Source organism: Ahaetulla prasina, chromosome 1, assembly GCF_028640845.1.
Source record: "Ahaetulla prasina isolate Xishuangbanna chromosome 1, ASM2864084v1, whole genome shotgun sequence".
In the NCBI taxonomy this organism is placed as follows: Eukaryota; Metazoa; Chordata; class Lepidosauria; order Squamata; family Colubridae; genus Ahaetulla; species Ahaetulla prasina.
Window position 1 is genome coordinate 57,415,996 of NC_080539.1, and position 19,149 is coordinate 57,435,144.

Genomic DNA, 19,149 nt, shown 5'->3' on the forward strand with positions numbered 1-19,149 from the left:
CACTCCCATAGCTCAAAGATACAGCAAAGATTTTGCATAGAAAGGTCCCCAAGGCAGATCTGGGTATCTTCGTCTTCTAAAAAGATCTGAGATTTTGGAAAGACTTCCAATTCTGAAATCTAGGACAGTAGATCTGTGCAGATCATCCAAAAACTGGTATAGAGCTACCTCATAGATTTTCATATATATCACAATCTTTGCAATTATATATCATAATATTTAGCTTTTATAAAGGGACACTTTTAGTATAATTTTTCCTAATGCATGCCTTTTAAAATGCATCAATATCTGAGTTTTGGAAGCCCTTTTCTCAAAACTGTAGGTAGTTCAAGCAACATACTTGTTTGGTCATCATTCACAGATAATAAAGTAAATTTACAATCAATACCCACATTTGTGACTTTCACAGATTTGTAAAGCAAAGAAAAACTGAAATAAAATTGTAAGCACTGTCACAGTTTCATTTAATGACCACTTTGTTTAATGGCAAGTTAGCTGCCCCAATTGTGGTCACTAAATGAAGACTTATTTGTGGCATATTTGCATGCTTTTTTTGAGTTGATACATGCTGGGGAACCTCATACTTTGCTATTTCTGTGTACTACAACAGAAATACATGGTACATTTATTTTATGCATCTATACAAGTATAAACAATATTAGACTCAGTAACAATTATTTTAAAACTATGTAAGTCTAAATCCATATTCTAAGTTACAATAAGACATTCCCTGATTAATTAAAAAAAACCTAACTAACTAGTTTTTTATTACTACCTAATGTATCTTGCATTTTAGGAACATACTTTGATCATTTATACTTCCTGACTTTGTTATGAGAAACACATCATGGAATTCTATTATAAATAATATAGAAATAGTTATTAGCAGCAACTGAGACCTGCAACAAACTCTCTATAGGCATTGCCTTTGAAAAATATTCAAAATCTTCCAGGGGTCTAAAATGCTGTAGCCAATCTATTGATAAGAATCAAATCATGTGACTTTTTTAACAGCAGAGTCATGACTATGTGTCTATTTCCTGGCCCAATTTCAAGTTTTTAATCTATAAAATCCTACACAGCTTGGACTCTGAAAGACCATATTTTTCCATATAAATCTGTTCAAGTTTCAGTGTCCATTAGAAGATTGTGTCTGATCTATCACAGTGATAATTCAATTGAAGGAAGAACACTGTAGATGGTTGTTTTTGTGGTTCCCTACTGAATATTAAGTTTTCTCTATCTTTGATATCTGTCCACTGGCAAGCAAGGATTCTTTTTAATCAAACTTGTATTTTCAGTTCATTTGCCACAGAACAGGAGTCCCCAACCCCCAGTCCATGGACTGGCACTGGTCTGTAGCATGCCAGCAATCAGTCCGCACAAACAAGCAAAGCCCCATCTGAGAGATGCAGGCAGCACACAAAATCAAGTCCCACCCCAGGTCCATGGAAAACCCTTTCTCTACAGAACCGGTCCCTGCTGCCCAAAGGTTGGGGGCCACTGCTGTGATTCTCTCTCTCCAGCCTGCTCAATTTTACTTTTAATTTTTAATGAATAACAATAATAAAATAAAATAATTAAACATTTCAAATTTTATTTTTCAAATTTTAGATCTTTATTTATTGTTTTAATTGTTTTATTCAGCATTTTATTCAATGTCTGTAAGCTGCTTTAGCAAGGGGCGGCACACAAGTCTGATAAGTAAAAGTAAGTAAGTGCCTTGAGTACAATCCTAAAACATCGGGAGCACCACTTGAACACCACTGACATTGACCAAATTACCATCAGTCAACTGCAAAAGGCAGCTTTATTAGAACAGCTTACATTCTACAATACCTTTAACACCATCAGTCAATAATATCTGCTTACCCTAGGTCCATGATGGTGAACCTATGGCACATGTGCCAGAGGTGGCACTCAAAGCCCTCAGTGTAGGCATGCACATGGCGGCCAGATGCTCTTCCGGGTTCTGTTGCGCACATGTGCGATGGCCAGCGTGTACGCGATGGAACCCGGAAGATCAGCTGACCACTGTGAGCATGCGCACCGGCCAGCTGCTCTCTTCTGGATTCCTGCGTGTTTGCTCCAGTTTCGGCACTCAGTGCCGAAAAGGTTAGCCATCACTGTCCTAGGTCCTTGGGATGGACTCAATAGATTGGTAAAATGCCAATTCCAGTCTAAACATCTGGCTGAAAGCGCAACCAACAACAACAACAACAATAATAATAATAATAACAATAACAACAACAACAACAACTCTGGCATAAACCAGTGCAGGTGGTTCCAGTGGTACTCAGCACACTGGGAGCTGTGCCTAAAGACCTAGGCAAGCACTTAAAAGCAATTGGCGCTGACAAGATCACCATTGGTCAGCTGCAGAAGGCCACCTTACTGTGATCTGCTCTCATAATTCACCGATATATCACACAGTCCTAAATATTTGGGAAGTGTTCGACTAGTGATCTGTGATACGAAATCCAACATAATTATCTCGTTTGCTATGTATACTGTCATTTTGTGTAAATATAATAATAATAATAATAATAATAATAATAATAATAACAACAACAACAACAACAACAACAACAGAGTTGGAAGGGACCTTGGAGGTCTTCTAGTCCAACCCCCTGCCCAGGCAGGAAACCCTACACCATCTCAGACAGATGGTTATCCAACATTTTCTTTAAAATTTCCAGTGTTAGAGCATTCACAACTTCTGCAGGCAAGTTGTTCCACTGGTTAATTGTTCTAACTGTCAGGAAATTTCTCCTTAGTTCTAAGTTGCTTCTCTCCTTGATTAGTTTCCACCCATTGCTTCTTGTTCTACCCTCAGGTGCTTTGGAGAATAGTTTGAATCTCTCTTCTTTGTGGCAACTCCTGAGATATTGGAACACTGCTATCATGTCTCCCCTAGTCCTTCTTTTCGTTAAACTAGTATAGTTTAATAGTATAATAATAGTATTAAAAATAAAATGAAGAGGAAAAAAGGATAAATTGATGTGGTAATACCAGGAGATAGTACAATAGAAGAGCACAAAATATCAAAATTTTGAAAATTGAAATGAAAGATTATGACATAAACTGGCTATAGTGGTTCCAGTGATTATTGACACACTGGGTGCGAAACCAAATAATCTTGCATGGTGCATAAGAAAATACACGCTTTGAAATTTCCATTTGTCAATTACAAAAGTCCCTACTGCTTGTATCTGTGCATATAGTACACTGATACATTACATCATCATAGATTCCTGAGAAGACTCAGGAGCATATGAAGGCAAACACCAGCTAAAGAACGGGAGGATGTGATTTCACATTATTGTGTATATAATTATTATTTATTTAGAATGGAAAACCTAATGTGATATCATATAACATCTCTGAAGATAAATGTCTCATCGACAGTTTTTTGGGGGGAAAATCAATACATAATACTTGGTCCAAACCTTGTATGATCAGATCATTCATTCTTAAGTATTACCAATTCATATTTCTGTGACTTCAATCTGGAATTACTATAAAACCATTCTAAATCCTCCAGTTTTAAATACATGATGGGCTGAGAATGTCCTCAGGTTGTATCTGTAATTCTATATGAAGCAGATTATTTAACATTGAATAGATATCAAGTGCTTTTTTTGTTCAACAATACACTTCAAAAATCATTGAGTTTAATCATTAGTGGAAAAAGTCATTTCATATCTACCGTCTTATTAAATAAACCCCATACGTAGAAATGATGGGCTGCTTGTAGCAATCTCTGTTATAGAACATCGACCAAATCCCTCTGCATGTAATTTAACCCCCCAAAAAATGGAAAGGAAAGGAAAAGGGGAAAAAAAAGAGCTGGAGCTTAAACCTTAAACACTTTTGATAAAAATATAAGATTGGCTTCACCCTGAACTACACATACCAATCTAAAACTGCCCAATCTGGAAATAGATTTGGAGTCTCTTCTAATCACAGGACACCCCTCTATCAGCAGCTAAGTCCCTTGTCATCCTTCTCTACTGAGTTTTTTTAAAAAAAAGAATCCTTTCAGAAATATTCTCATCTTCTACTAAAAGGATGGCGAGGGGGGAGCTTTTTCATACAGGGACGGGATTATGAAGTGACCCCGTGGGTCAGAAGGAGACTTTTCCTTTTCTCATCAAGGAAATCAATTTCCAAGTCTGAGTCTCTTAAAATAATATATTCTTATGGCATGCATACAGCTTTTTTTTTTATCGGCTATGAAAAGAATAAGAGGTAAAGAGGATCAGGGGTGGCAATAGAATATTATAATCTGCCACACACACACATCAGTCTTTTGCTACATAATTCCAGATAAATTGAGGATTTACATATTTAAGATTAAAGAGGGGGAGGAGGAAGTACCAGAACAAAAAGAGAGGGCTGTAAAGATATTAAACTGAAGAAGTTAACTCTTAAACTTTAGTTTCATGTAAAGCATATGCACGCAAATAAAATCTATACATTTTTTACCCACTAAACATTCTAGCACCTATTTTATAGACTGCAAGTGTTGATTAGGGAAAACTAGGCTAATCCACAGTAGAAATAAAGATGCTCCAAGCTTTTGCTGCCTTTTCCCTTCCCTCCCAAGCCTAAAATGTTCCAAAATACCAATTACCATGGCAGGAAACAGTTAAATGACTCCAAAAGCTCATACAGACAGCAGATGGAAAACAGGAGGAAACCAGCTGGAAGTGTGTTTCCCTTAGAACTGATTTTTTAACAGCCTTGTGCACAAATAATGTCTCCCTAACACAGAGATAAAAATAAAACATAAATATTTAAAAGGTGACTGGTCAAAGCGACAAGATGGCACCCGACTTGGGGCAGGCAGTTTTCTTGATTCCTCCGTCCTCAGAGTCTGTTGCATTCTTACAAGTATTGTGGAAGTGGATGAAAGTTTTTTTTTTCATGGTAACCTTAGCTTAACTAATGGTCACTCTCATTTAATTGCTCATCTTTGATGCTCTTGGATATGTCCAGACTCATGACTATAGCAATTAAATGTTAATTTTGGAAGAAATGCTATCTGTTTGGGGGAATTTGTCTTATTTATAGCCTGTTAAGAGAAATATTTCCTTGTCATGATGAGAGGGCTTGAACCCACCAGAGACCCTAATAATACTACTGTGAGGAAGCATGAGCTCTTGGTGTGGTTGAAAGAAGTTAAAAGTTGAAATCTCTAAAGTTGAAAGAAGAGGGTGAGGGCATTGGGACTCTGCTTTCAAACAGGAGGCCATAGGAGAATTAACTCCAAAACCAGATCCAGTAGCAAACTAATTCTGTATTGTTGCAAGCAAATTAAACAGATAGATCCATGCTTAGCATTTTTTTATTGTGTCTTTTGAATAGTGTGTAAATGTGGTTTATCTCTGTCTATGGACAGCTAAGAAAGGGAAAAAAAGACCCAAACACGTGCTTTCCAGCAGCCAACACCCAGGTAATCAGGGATTAACACCAGGCAAACAGTCAAGCAGAAAATAGGATTCTAATTAAGGAAGTACAGAGGAGAAGACCACACCCCTACCAATACTGGTAGAGCAAGCTAATGTATACGAACAGGAAGCATATCCCATACTCACTAGCACTGGTTATGTTATATAGTGAGGTAGTGGAATAGCAAGAGCACCTGGACCAGTGATGGCTAACCTTTTCCAGATGGAGTGCCCAAAACGCATGTATGTGTGTGTGAATGCACGCATGTGCATCCAAATCCCCAAAATGCAATGTGTGCTTGCCCCTGCACTTACGTGCATGCCTTGCATGCGCCCTTCTCCCCACGCATGTACGTGCTGCCCTCACGCCTCTGAGCATGCACACACGGCCCCTGGCACACACCCCACCACCACCCTGTGCATGCGTGTGCATGCCCCCTGCCCCCTGCACATGCACAGCAGAGACCCGATGACCAGCTGGCCAGCGGGAGGCATGCATGCACAGCAGAACTGAACTGGGGCGACAGCTAATGTACCCACAGAGAGGGTGCTGCGTGCTGCCTGTGGCACGTGTGCCATAGGTTCGCTATCACGGACCTAGATGTACATGCCACTTCACAGTGCTTTACAGTCCTCTCTAAGTGGTTTACAGTCAGCATATGGCCCCCAACAATCTGGATTCTCATTTTATTGATCTCAGAAGGATAGAAGTTGAGTCAACCTTGAGCTGGTGAGATCAAACTGCTGGCAATAAGCAGAATTAGTCTGCAACCTGCATTCCAACCCCTGGACCACCACGGCTCCTCAGAAATGTCTGCAAACAAACAACCAAGCTCAGAGAGCACTGAGGACTCTACATTTCAATCCTGAGCTATATTATGTTCCCCTCTCTTGAAATAGTTTTGTGCAGCTGAATTAAGCCTAACACCTGATGTCTAGATGGTAACAGAAATCACAAGGGTAGCATCTAATTAACTAACTTTGAAGAAAAGCAAAGACGTGCTTTGCTCCCTCAGGCCTTCTTTTTCAAACTAAACACAATCTGTATTGTTGTAGAAAACCAACAATGTGTAAAATATTCTTAACACATTGGCTCTTTTAATGTAATATTGAAGATATAGAAAAGGCCATCAAACTGTGAAATTTTCCTTACTTAAAGGTTTTTGTCGTCTCTTGCAAACTACTTCCAATTCTTGCATTCACTGATAGGCTCCCTTTCTGTCTATACATGAACAGCCAAAACTCAGGCCCCAATGCAGTGTCTTCAGCTCCAGATGAAAGAAATGAACATAGTTTCACTCCTGGTATTGATTGTCCATAATGCTTCATAGCAATCAAGGTAAGCCTGTCCCAACATATAAAATAAATCATCCTACAGAAAATGTAATCACTACACTATGATTAAATACCATACCGTCCTTTATTTCCATTTGCCTTTCCACTATGGATGTAAAAAGTATGTAACTCACTTTAGCATAATTGAGATTTTTTTTTTTTTTTTTTTTTTTTAATAAAAAAAGTTTTTATTGGTCAAAAAAAGTTTATGCAAATACATATCAGGTATGGTAAATTTTCATTTTTCTTATACATGATAAGAATTTTACTCAAAATTTTAAACACATACAACAGCCATATGGCAAGCAGGTGATACGAAGTAGCTAAGTTTCAATCTTACACAATAAGGAAGGGTCAAAAATAATCAGAATATCATACGAAAGAGAATAAGGAAAGCCAACACAATACCAAATATCTTTGTCACTTCCTAGTTTTGGATCTCAGAACTCTGGGTTCAACCTGACCCAACTCCAGGGTCGCAACAGCGGCAGCCGCCTCCGCCCCATGGTCTATAACCTCCCCTTCTTCAATTCCTGGGTCATCTAAATCCAGGAGGGCTTTGTGTTCCTCCACGTAGGCCGCAGCCTCCGCAATTGTACTAATTTTTTTCGTAATGCCCTCCCGGAAAATCATCAATCCCTCTGGCATCAGCCATCTGAAGCCCACTCCCTTCTGGTACAATTTGCTTGATAAAAAATAATATTTCTTTCTCATTTCACGTACCTGTCTGGGAATCTGCCTCAGAATGGCTATCTCCCTGCCCCTATAAGTCAGTGCCCCACTCCTATGTTTTCTAAGAATTTCATCTCTCGTCTCTCTTTTCACAAATTTGACATGAACCTCTCTAGGAACTGCATGCGTGCGTGCATATTGTGAATTAACTCTATAAACTCGATCCACATCCCAATTCATAAAATCAACACCTCTCCCAAGAAATTCTCCCAACAGTTTAGTCACAACATCTCTCAAGTCTTCTTGGTCCACTTCTTCCAAATTTTGAAACCTAAGGAAATAAGACATTTTATCCATCTGTAGTCCAAGCACAGCATTGCTTGTCGTCTCCCTCTTTTCTGCACTGCCCGCATCTCACCCTCCAGACCTTCCACTTTCTGCTTATTTTCTGCTGTGACTTGTTGAGTATCCTTTAAATCCTTTTGGATAGTCACAATTTCTGCTCTTATTTCATCTTATTTCATCCAGTTTCTTGTCCATATTAGATAACTTTTCCAGAATTCTCTCCATTTCTCCAGCAGTTGGTCTCTGACCTTTTGCCATTTAAAAAAAAAAAAATTTTTAAAATCCTCAGGCAAGCACAGTATCCTTATAATTTCCTCCGGATCCACCAGGGGGCACTCACAGGAGCAACGAGTCCAGAGTACAGTTAGTCAACCAGGAAGTCAAGGAAGTGATGTCATCAAGATTCTCATAGTGAAGGCGGAAGCTGGACGCCACCATTGTTCCCCAGAGGGAGGGGGGGCCTCAAACCCTCCCTCCTAAATTTCTCCATCACCTCTTTCTCCAGAGCTCCACAAAACCGGTAATCTTGTTATTTTAAGTTCTCCTCTCTCCAAAGTGATTCGCTCCTTCCAGTCGCAGGGAGAAAACCCCCGCACTCCTAATCTATGACAAATCCTTCACATATGTAGTTGATGATTGGACTCACATGGAGCTGTAACCCGTTCAACTATGAGATTTTTATTTCTTTATTTATATTTCACATTTCTAAACCACCCATTTACCTCAAACAAGCATAATTGAGATTTTTATTTCTTTATTTATATTTCACATTTCTAAACCACCCATTTACCTCAAACAAGGGTTCTTTATAATTTAAATTTACATCCTGGAGTAGAGGACAACCATTACATCTATCATCCCCAAACCCATGTCATATAATCTACATTGGAAGGTACTATGTTGAAAAAAAATATGGGAATTATGAGAGTTTTACTACATCGTATCTTCAGGACATGAAGTTATTTTCTGAGTAATCTATGACAAATCCTTCACATATGTAGTTGATGATTGGACTCACATGGAGCTGTAACCCGTTCAACTATGAGATTTTTATTTCTTTATTTATATTTCACATTTCTAAACCACCCATTTACCTCAAACAAGCATAATTGAGATTTTTATTTCTTTATTTATATTTCACATTTCTAAACCACCCATTTACCTCAAACAAGGGTTCTTTATAATTTAAATTTACATCCTGGAGTAGAGGACAACCATTACATCTATCATCTCCAAACCCATGTCATATAATCTACATTGGAAGGTACTATGTTGAAAAAAAATATGGGAATTATGAGAGTTTTACTACATCATATCTTCAGGACATGAAGTTATTTTCTGAGTAATCTATGACAAATCCTTCACATATGTAGTTGATGAGTGGACTCACATGGAGCTGTAACCCGTTCAACTATGAGATTTTTAAAAATCATAGTTATAACATATGGAAATTATTATTATCAGTTGGGAACAATTATATTGAAAGATGATTGCACAGATTCAATAAATATAGATATATCAGTTCTAGTCTTGGTGACTACTTCCAGAGTTGAAGGCCATTGCCCTAAAGACCTATACAGAGAATAGCAAAAGAAAAACTGTAGCATTCTTGCATGTTGACAGTGATATTTTGTTGTGACTGAGGCCCAGGTAGTGATTACCAAACACAATTCAGTCCTGAACAAACTTATTATATTAAACAGCTGAGACTTGTTGAGTATCCTTTAAATCCTTTTGGATAGTCACAATTTCTGCTCTTATTTCATCTTATTTCATCCAGTTTCTTGTCCATATTAGATAACTTTTCCAGAATTCTCTCCATTTCTCCAGCAGTTGGTCTCTGACCTTTTGCCATTTAAAAAAAAAAAAATTTTTAAAATCCTCAGGCAAGCACAGTATCCTTATAATTTCCTCCGGATCCACCAGGGGGCACTCACAGGAGCAACGAGTCCAGAGTACAGTTAGTCAACCAGGAAGCCGAAGGGAAGTGATGTCATCAAGATTCTCATAGTGAAGGCGGAAGCTGGACGCCACCATTGTTCCCCAGAGGGAGGGGGGGCCTCAAACCCTCCCTCCTAAATTTCTCCATCACCTCTTTCTCCAGAGCTCCACAAAACCGGTAATCTTGTTATTTTAAGTTCTCCTCTCTCCAAAGTGATTCGTACTCCTTCCAGTCGCAGGGAGAAAACCCCCGCACTCCGGAGTACTCCACCACATTTGCCGATATCCCTTCCTTCTTCATTCCTCAATTCTTCTCCGTTCCTGTTCACCACCAGGCTGCTGCAATTATAAATCCAAAGCCCGGTGTCACCGAGCACAGCGGCCCAGGCGACCAAAATAATGGCGCGGCCTGTGGCCTCGAACCCGCCGAGCCTAGGACGCGCCAGCATCGGTCCCCCCAGTCCTGTATATCGGCTGGGAGACCCCTGGCGAGCCGTCCGTGCGGCAGGTGTCCTTTTCGGAACACCTGGCCCCTAAGGGCCTCGGCGGCGGCCGGATTCGGACACTGGAGGCAGGAGAGGCCTTCCAGACGTCCGTTGCCACCGGATACCGGAAGTCGTCTCCCTCCAAACAAGCATAATTGAGATTTTTATTTCTTTATTTATATTTCACATTTCTAAACCACCCATTTACCTCAAACAAGGGTTCTTTATAATTTAAATTTACATCCTGGAGTAGAGGACAACCATTACATCTATCATCTCCAAACCCATGTCATATAATCTACATTGGAAGGTACTATGTTGAAAAAAAATATGGGAATTATGAGAGTTTTACTACATCGTATCTTCAGGACATGAAGTTATTTTCTGAGTAATCTATGACAAATCCTTCACATATGTAGTTGATGATTGGACTCACATGGAGCTGTAACCCGTTCAATTATGAGATTTTTAAAAATCATAGTTATAACCTATGGAAATCATTATTATCAGTTGGGAATAATTATATTGAAAGATGATTGCACAGATTCAATAAATATAGATATATCAGTTCTAGTCTTGGTGACTACTTCCAGAATTGAAGGCCATTTGCCCTAAAGACCTATACAGAGAATAGCAAAAGAAAAACTGTAGCATTCTTGCATGTTGACAGTGATATTTTGTTGTGACTGAGGCCCAGGTAGTGATTACCAAACACAATTCAGTCCTGAACAAACTTATTATATTAAACAGCTGAGAATTCATTCATTCTCAGCTTAGTCCAAAACAAATTCTTCATAAACAGACCTTCGGCCTTATCACCAACCTTTGTTGTCTTTGGCAACCTGCCAAAGGCTTTTCTTGGTAAAAACCCCATAAAGTTCAAGAAACATTGACAAGAAGCAATGGAATCAACGTTGCTTTTCCACAAAGAACCCAACGGCTCATTGCTGCTCTTTTAAGCCTTATGGGAATGGCCAATCATCTTTTGGCCTTATTCCCGAATTGTCCTTTTTGCTTCAGCTGCTCTTGCCTTCTGGCAGCTCTTCACATGCGTTCACTAGGAACAGGCTCCTCCTGTTCCTCTGCCTCTCTACTGTCCGCCTCTGGAGACTCCGGAGTCTGTGCATCACTCCCAGATGGCCCTGGCCCCATCTCTGCCGCCAACGCAGAACCCTTTTTGGGGCCTTCTCTGTACTCCAATATTAGCCCATTGTCCTCCCCAGCCTCCTCACTGTCCGACTCTGCTGCCAGGTCCGCAGGCTGCTGGACCACAACATATTTCCAGACTGTGACCTGGTTGATCACTGAGCATTGAACTAGGAAGGGTTTTGGTTTGATCTTATAGATTTCTTTTCGAGAAACTCACAATTCCTCTATAACCAAAAATATCTGCAATACCCTTAAATACCTCATCTATCTTTCTTCTCTTTTCAGACAAGAAACTACATTGCTCTTTTCTTATATGCCTCAATATTCAAATGTTACTGTGGGACAAATATCACCAGAAAGAAACTCCAAAATCAATGGAAAAAAGTGCTAAATGATCCATAGTTTACTTCTGCCAATTGGATGCTTTCCAATTCTATTACTACTGATTGTTTTAGAGAAAACAAAACAGGCCACTGATTTTTGTCTTCATGGCCCAGAGGTCAGAAAAGCCACTGATTAAGTTCAAGCACACGTACCAATGAGAATCTTTTTCAGTGATTTTCACCTTGGTGGAAACAGCTTTTTTTATGGTTGGGACTATGGTTACAAATATACTCTATATACTGTAGTAATAAAAGCCTGATGGGACAATAATTTCTATTACCAACTCATGCTTGTCAAAGTGTCAACTGTTGATTATGGTAATTAATAAACCATGTGTTGTTTTATAAACAATTGCTGCTCTCTTTGCATTGGGAAGTATTACAAATATGCCGATTTTTACATTCAGCCTACTATACAAGCAATTTTTTATTTATTTATTTATTTTTATTTATAATTTAATTTCTATACCGCCCTTCTCCCGAAGGACTCAGGGCGGTTTACAGCCATATTTAAAACACAAAATACAAACAACAAGTTTAAAATATAATTAAAAACAAATATTTAAATAGGCCGAATCAAAACTAAAACAGTCATAGACCGATTTAAAACCCATATAAAAATTACAATTTAAAATTATGCTTAGGCCAGTCCCGCATGATGAAATAATAAAGTCTTCAGTTCATGTTTGAAGGTCCGGAGGTCAGAGAGTTGGCGTAACCCTGGAGGCAGCTCATTCCAAAGGGCCAGTGCCGCCACAGAGAAGGCTCTCCCCCTGGGGGCCGCCAACCGACATTGTTTGGTCAACGGCACCCTGAGAAGGCCCACTCTCTGGGAGCGCACAGGTCATTGGGAGGCTATCGGTGGCAGAAGGCGGTCTCGTAAATAGCCCAGTCCTAAGCCATGGAGCGCTTTAAAGGTGATAACCAGCACCCTAAATTGCACCCAGAAGGCTACTTGCACCCGGAAGCAATGTTCAGCAAACTTCTTTTAAAGCGCCAAAGATGTAAGGCTGTTTTATATGCCCTGCTTTGGTCACCACTTTTAATGGTATGATTGTCACTGTGGCTTTTATTAGCAATCATCTTAGCTGTTAGCCATTAGCCCCTCACCCCCAAAAGAAGACATTAGTGGCACATTTCATGGTGCTTTTGATAAGGATGGAAAGCTTCATTTGAAATATGGCCTGATGTACTTCTTAAAGAAAGGCAAGAAGATGAATGGAAGAAGCCTGTTATTAGAACACAGCAGCCTGCAATTACTGCAGGTTCAAGCCCGGCCCAAGGTTGACTCAGCCTTCCATCCTTTATAAGGTAGGTAAAATGAGGACCCAGATTGTTGGGGGGGCAATAAGTTGACTTTGTAAATATACAAATAGAATGAGACTATTGCCTTATACACTGTAAGCTGCCCTGAGTCTTCAGAGAAGGGTGGGATATAAATGTAAATAAAAAAAAAAAGAGGTGTTTCCTCTCATCTTCATCTCCCTGAATGAACAGAACCTTTTAATTGCATTTTGTTTTGTTTTTCATTAAGTGTGAAGTATCTAATACTAAGTGTTTGTATTTATTTTAACTACTTTCAAATTCAGATGATTGTGGAGATGCAATATCATTCACTATTACCTCAGGCTTTTCACATCTTGTATCTATCAAATAAGGACAGTCGGAAGAGTCTCAAGGTCCACACAGGCATTGCGTCAGCTGGAAAGCAGAATTTCTCTTCCTTTTCCTCCCCAAAATCTGTATCAATGTTCCCCAAAGATAGGGAAAATATAAAGCTAGTTAGGAGCCTTATCTTCATTGACTATCCAAAGGCTCGTTTTTGCAGGGTTCCTTTTTGCATGTATTCTAGTCAGACAGCAAAGAGACTTTCATAGTAGATAATGGGCCAGAAGATTCTGCTCTGCATTACTATTAATCTTCTCATCGTTCCTATCACCCCTCTCCTCCCACTTAGGACTGTATGACTGTAACCTTGTTGCTGGTATCATTAAGATTTATATTGACTGTTTCCCTATGACTATCATTAAGTATTATACCTTATGATTCTTGATGAATGTATCTTTTCTTTTATGTACTCCGAGAGCATATGCATCAAGACAAATTCCTTGTGGGTCCAATCACACTTGGCCAATAAAGAATTCTCTTCTCTTCTCTTCTCTTCTCTTCTCTTCTCTTCTCTTCTACTCTACTCTGTTCTGTTCTGTTCTATTCTATTCTCTGTGTTGTTGATCAAAAAGCTGAAATATTCACATTTCTACATTCTGTAACTCAGGATTAATACTCCTTTTACTGAATTTTTTTTAGTATTTGCATTAAGCAGTATCCTTATAGCTCAGTTCATGGATATTTTAGTCCTACTTTTTTAAAAAAAAAAAAACACAAACCAAAAACCTAACAAAAGAGAGGTTTAATAAGGAGAATATAAATATGACATTCAGTGATGGCAAACTAGTGCTTGGAGAATTGATTTAAAATCTGATAGCTATTAACAGCTCAATCAATAGTCCTATCCTTCTCACAGTGTACAAAGGAAAATTAGAACTTTTCCACTCTACTTTGCCTGTATCTGTTGCTCATCTAAAATTAATATGATTGCTGGAATTCTTGTGCTATAATTTTCATGTTCTTCTTAATTAATATTAATAAACAAAATTCCAACAGACATGTTCTTGGCATTAATAATTTCTAGTACAGGCTGCTACCAGAGAGATTTGACATTATATGCTTGCAACTACTATAAATGGGTATCCTCTTTAAACTGGGTGAGGGGATGTTCACTGATTTCTATCATCTTTGACCTTGGCCATGGTCTAATGGAGATATACAATAACATCTGAACAATCTTCGAAAGCTATTTGCATGAAATAGTTGTTTGCTAAAATTCAGAATAAAGATAAAATGGCAAAATTTCATAACATTAGCCTCACCATTGGAAAAACTCTTTTTATTTTTATTACATTAAGCTTTCCAGAGTAGTATAAGTAAAAAAACAGAGATTTTTAAGGGGAATTGAACATCCAAGATCATACTCATTTATTTTTTCCTCATTTATTCAAATTAATTGCTTTTTCATTGTTAGCTCAATTAAATGATGTATGTAGGTCTGGCTATTTCTTCCTTGTACTAAACATTATTTTTAAGTGTCCATCCTTCTCATTGGTCTTATAGCTACCAAAGTTGGTTATTCCTTCCAACCATAACCATTGCTTTGATTCATTAGTTTATTTCTTTCAGATTCCTTTAAATATTAATGCTAATCCAGGGATTCCAGGGAGCAGTTCTTGTTTGGATGGCAGTCAGTTATTCATCCACATCTCTATCTCCATTCCAGCTCCTGGTTGCCTCTCTATAGCGGCTGCTGAGGTACCATATGATCTGTCTCTTTATTCATTTGATGCCTATCCCACCTTCTCTACAGTTCCCTTCCTTTCAAAGCCATATTCCTATTTTCCAATTAAACTATTAAGAGGGCAGATAGAAAACAATTTTTCAACATTTCTGCATCACAATTCCTACCCCTCTCAGAGTTTCCATAAGATATGCCACTTTAAGAAAGTAATTTAAACCAATGTCTTGTTTTCCCTTGAAAGCACAAATAGAATCATGGTTTTTTTTTAATCAAACTTGGTTCTTGACATTCTTAAATAGTTACTTTTTTAAAATGGAGATGGTTCTATAATTATTGAAATTAAAAAAGTGGTTTCATTCATTTGTGATCTGAGGAATATTCCAATATCATGACAGTTGTCAAAAGCCAGATACTTTCCTATGAATTTAGTGTTCAGAAAAACTTGGTCAATTAATCAAAGTACACTAGGACCAATTATTTTCATTATGTTCTAGGTTTCTTTTACAACATTTATCTGAAAAGAAAATGTATAGAGATAGAGAAAAGCTAGGCTCTTAACCCTTGACCCTCCATGCTTAGCTCTACAGATTTCCTTACCTCACTTCCAACATGCCCCTACATGACTCTTTATATCTGAATTTGTACATTTTCATCAGCTTGACTTAAGTTCTATATAGTAGTGTATCACCACTCTATAGAGGAATGTACACATGTTCTCATAATTTATATACTAAACCCTTCACATGACTAACATGTGAATAGGACTTAGGAAAACCCATAGTCTAGTCTCCCGTGAGAGCTTTTCTGTGTACCAGGCCATTGTACATAATAATAATTCATAGCATAATCTATGAAATATCTTTCAGAACCAGCTCCTTCCTAACTTATGGTCACTAGCCACAGTCATCCTTATCTTCAAAAAGGGTGACCCCAGCCTAGTTGATAATTACTGACCAATCTCATTATGTTGTGTCACCTGCAAAATCATGGAATCAATCATACACCAATCCATTACCCTCTACTTAGAGACTAACAACCTACTCTCTAACAAGCAATTTGGCTTTAGAAAAAATTGTCCTGCAATCTGCAACTATTACACTGCAAAAACATGGACTTCAAAACTTGACCAGGGTAAATCAATAGATGCAATTTATATAGACTTCTGTAAAGCCTTTGTTTCAGTGGTACACGACAAGCTACTTCTAAAACTAAAATCTTATGGCATTTCCGGATTCCTGTATAAGTGGATGGCTGTGTTCCTATCAAATAGGCAGCAAGTAGTCAAAATAGGGAACACCTTATCTAAACCTGCACCTGTTAACAGCAGTGTCCCACAAGGCAGCGTTTTAGGACCCACACTCTTTATACTTTATATAAATGACCTTTGCAATCATATTATAAGCAACTGTGTTCTGTTTGTAGATGATGTAAAACTATTCAACACCACTGACAATGCTGCTACTCTACAAAAAGACCTTGACTATGTGTCAGAATGGTCAAACAATTGGCAACTCCAAATCTCAACCAACAAATGCTCTGTCTTACACATTAGCAAAAAAAATCAGAACACAAAATACAAGCTGGATGGATATGACCTAACAGACGACCCACACTCTGTCAAAGACCTTGGAGTACTGATCTCAAATGATCTAAGTGCTAGAGCTCACTATAACAGCATTGCTAAAAAAGCATTAAGAGTTGTTAACCTAATCTTGTGTAGCTTCTTCTCTGGTAATATTGAACTGCAAACTAGGGCATACAAAACTTTTGCCAGACCAATTCTTGAATACAGCTCGTCTGCCTGGAACCCATACAGCATATCGGACATTAATACAATTGAACAAGTCCAGAGATATTTCACAAGAAGAGTCCTCCACTCCTTTGCTCACAACAAAATACCTTATGCCACCAAACTTGAAATTTTGGGTTTAGACAACTTAGAACTTTGCTGTCTTTGGTCTGACCTAAACATAGTACATAAAATCATCAGCTACAATGTCCTACCAGCCAATGACTACTTCAGCTTCAACCAAAACAATACAAGAGAACATAATAGATACAAACTCATGGTAAACCGATCCAAACTAGACTGCAGAAAATATGACTTCAGTAGCAGAATTGTCAGTGCCTGGAATGTACTACCTGACTCTGTGGTTTCTTCCCCAAATCCCCAAAATTTTAACCTTAGACTGTCTACTGTAGACCTCACCCCATTCCTAAGAGGTCTGAGAGGGGCGTGTATAAGTGCATCAGCATGCCTATTGAACCTGTCCTAATGTTTTCTTTTATTCATATCCTTTACATGTAGTAATAATTATGTTTACACTTGTATCTGTCATAAAATAAATGCTTGATGAAATAAATAAATAAATAAAATAAAAGAATCTCTTCTAAATAGCGGATTGTGGAAAAGAAACCTTGCATTAGAAAAATGTTATCTAACATGTTAATGTTCTAGGTGAAGAGAAATGAAACACACAGATGGTGGTAAAAAGGGAGAATATATGATTTAGATATTCAGGAGATACCGGAAGTTCTGTGATAACTTAGGACTTTCACATCAGGGTTCAAAAATCTGGTTTCCTACTGGTGGTAATAAGGATTTCTGTATTGTTTGTTGCTATCAATCGGTAATCCAAATTTGTGTAGCTCAATTCCGTGGCTTGGTGGGCGTGACAGGGGAAGGATAGTGCAAAATCCCCATTCCCTCCCCACTCCTTGGAGAAGGATATTGCAAAATCTCCATTACCATCCCACTCTGGGACCAGCCAGAGGTGGTATTTGCTGGTTCTCAGAAGTACTCAAAATTTCCGCTACTGGTTCTTCAAACTGCTCAAAATTTCCACTACCGGTTCTCCAGAACCTGTCAGAACCTGCTGGATTGCACCACTGCTTGTAACCATAAGTAATGCCAGGGCTAGTTTGAGACCTTTTCTGTTTCACTGCACTGAAGTATTAAAACCAGTGCAGTGCTTAAAGCAGAGGTGGGTTTCAGCAAGTTCTGACTAGTTCTGAAGAACCGGTAGCAGAATTTTTGAGTACGGAGAACCAGTAGTAAAAATTCTGACTGGCCCTGCCCCCATCTATTCTCTGCCTCCCAAGTCCCAGCTGATTGGGAGGAAATGTGGATTTTGCACTAACCTTCCCCTGGAGTGGGGAGGAAATGGAGATTTTACAGTATCTTTCCCCTGCCACGCCCACCAAGCCACACCCACAGAACTGATAGTTAAACATTTTTGAAACCCACAACTGGCTTAAAGCCCTGGATTTGGACTGGGAAGAATTAGATTCTAACCCCAATTTTTGTTTTTAGGAACTTAATAAAGGAACTTCAGGAACTTTTTAATATACATAATATAATAATATAATATAATAATAACTTTTTCTTTCCACAATTATTTCCCAAGGCAGTTGTGCAGATTAAAACAGGTAAAATCTAATATTTATTAAGCTTTAATTATTAATTTTGATGTGTATTGTACAATTTTAAATCTATTGGGAAAGTTTTATTATATTGAATAATATTATTGTAAGTCATGTGAGGTTTGAGGATTCTGTGGTGTACACTTCTAATAAATAACCATTGATGTTGGAACCCATAGTTTCTCGGCAACGAGCTGCTATGTTTGACTGATCAAGGAATAGAGGTGGGAGGGAGCAGAAGGCAGGATACATATAGGAGATGGGGGTCGAAATCTCAGGGAGAGAAGGCAGGAGAAAAGACCACTGACAGATGGAGGCATTGCCCAGAGCAGGGGAAATTGTCAGAAGGGACAAGAACTATGCTTTGTCCTTTGAGTGGCAAATAAAGGCAGAGTTAGGAGACAAAAATGGGTGGGCCCAAGGCAAAAATAAGATTTGGTGTAATTGAAATGGAAGCTTAATTAAAGAAGTTAATATGATTACTTCCCATGAAGTTACAAATTTTCTCTTTCTGTCAAATTAAAAATTCTCATGCAAAGGCAATATCTGCAGGATCACGGGCAGTATCATTCCCTGAATTTTTGGGGGGGACGAAGGGTGCAACATATGAC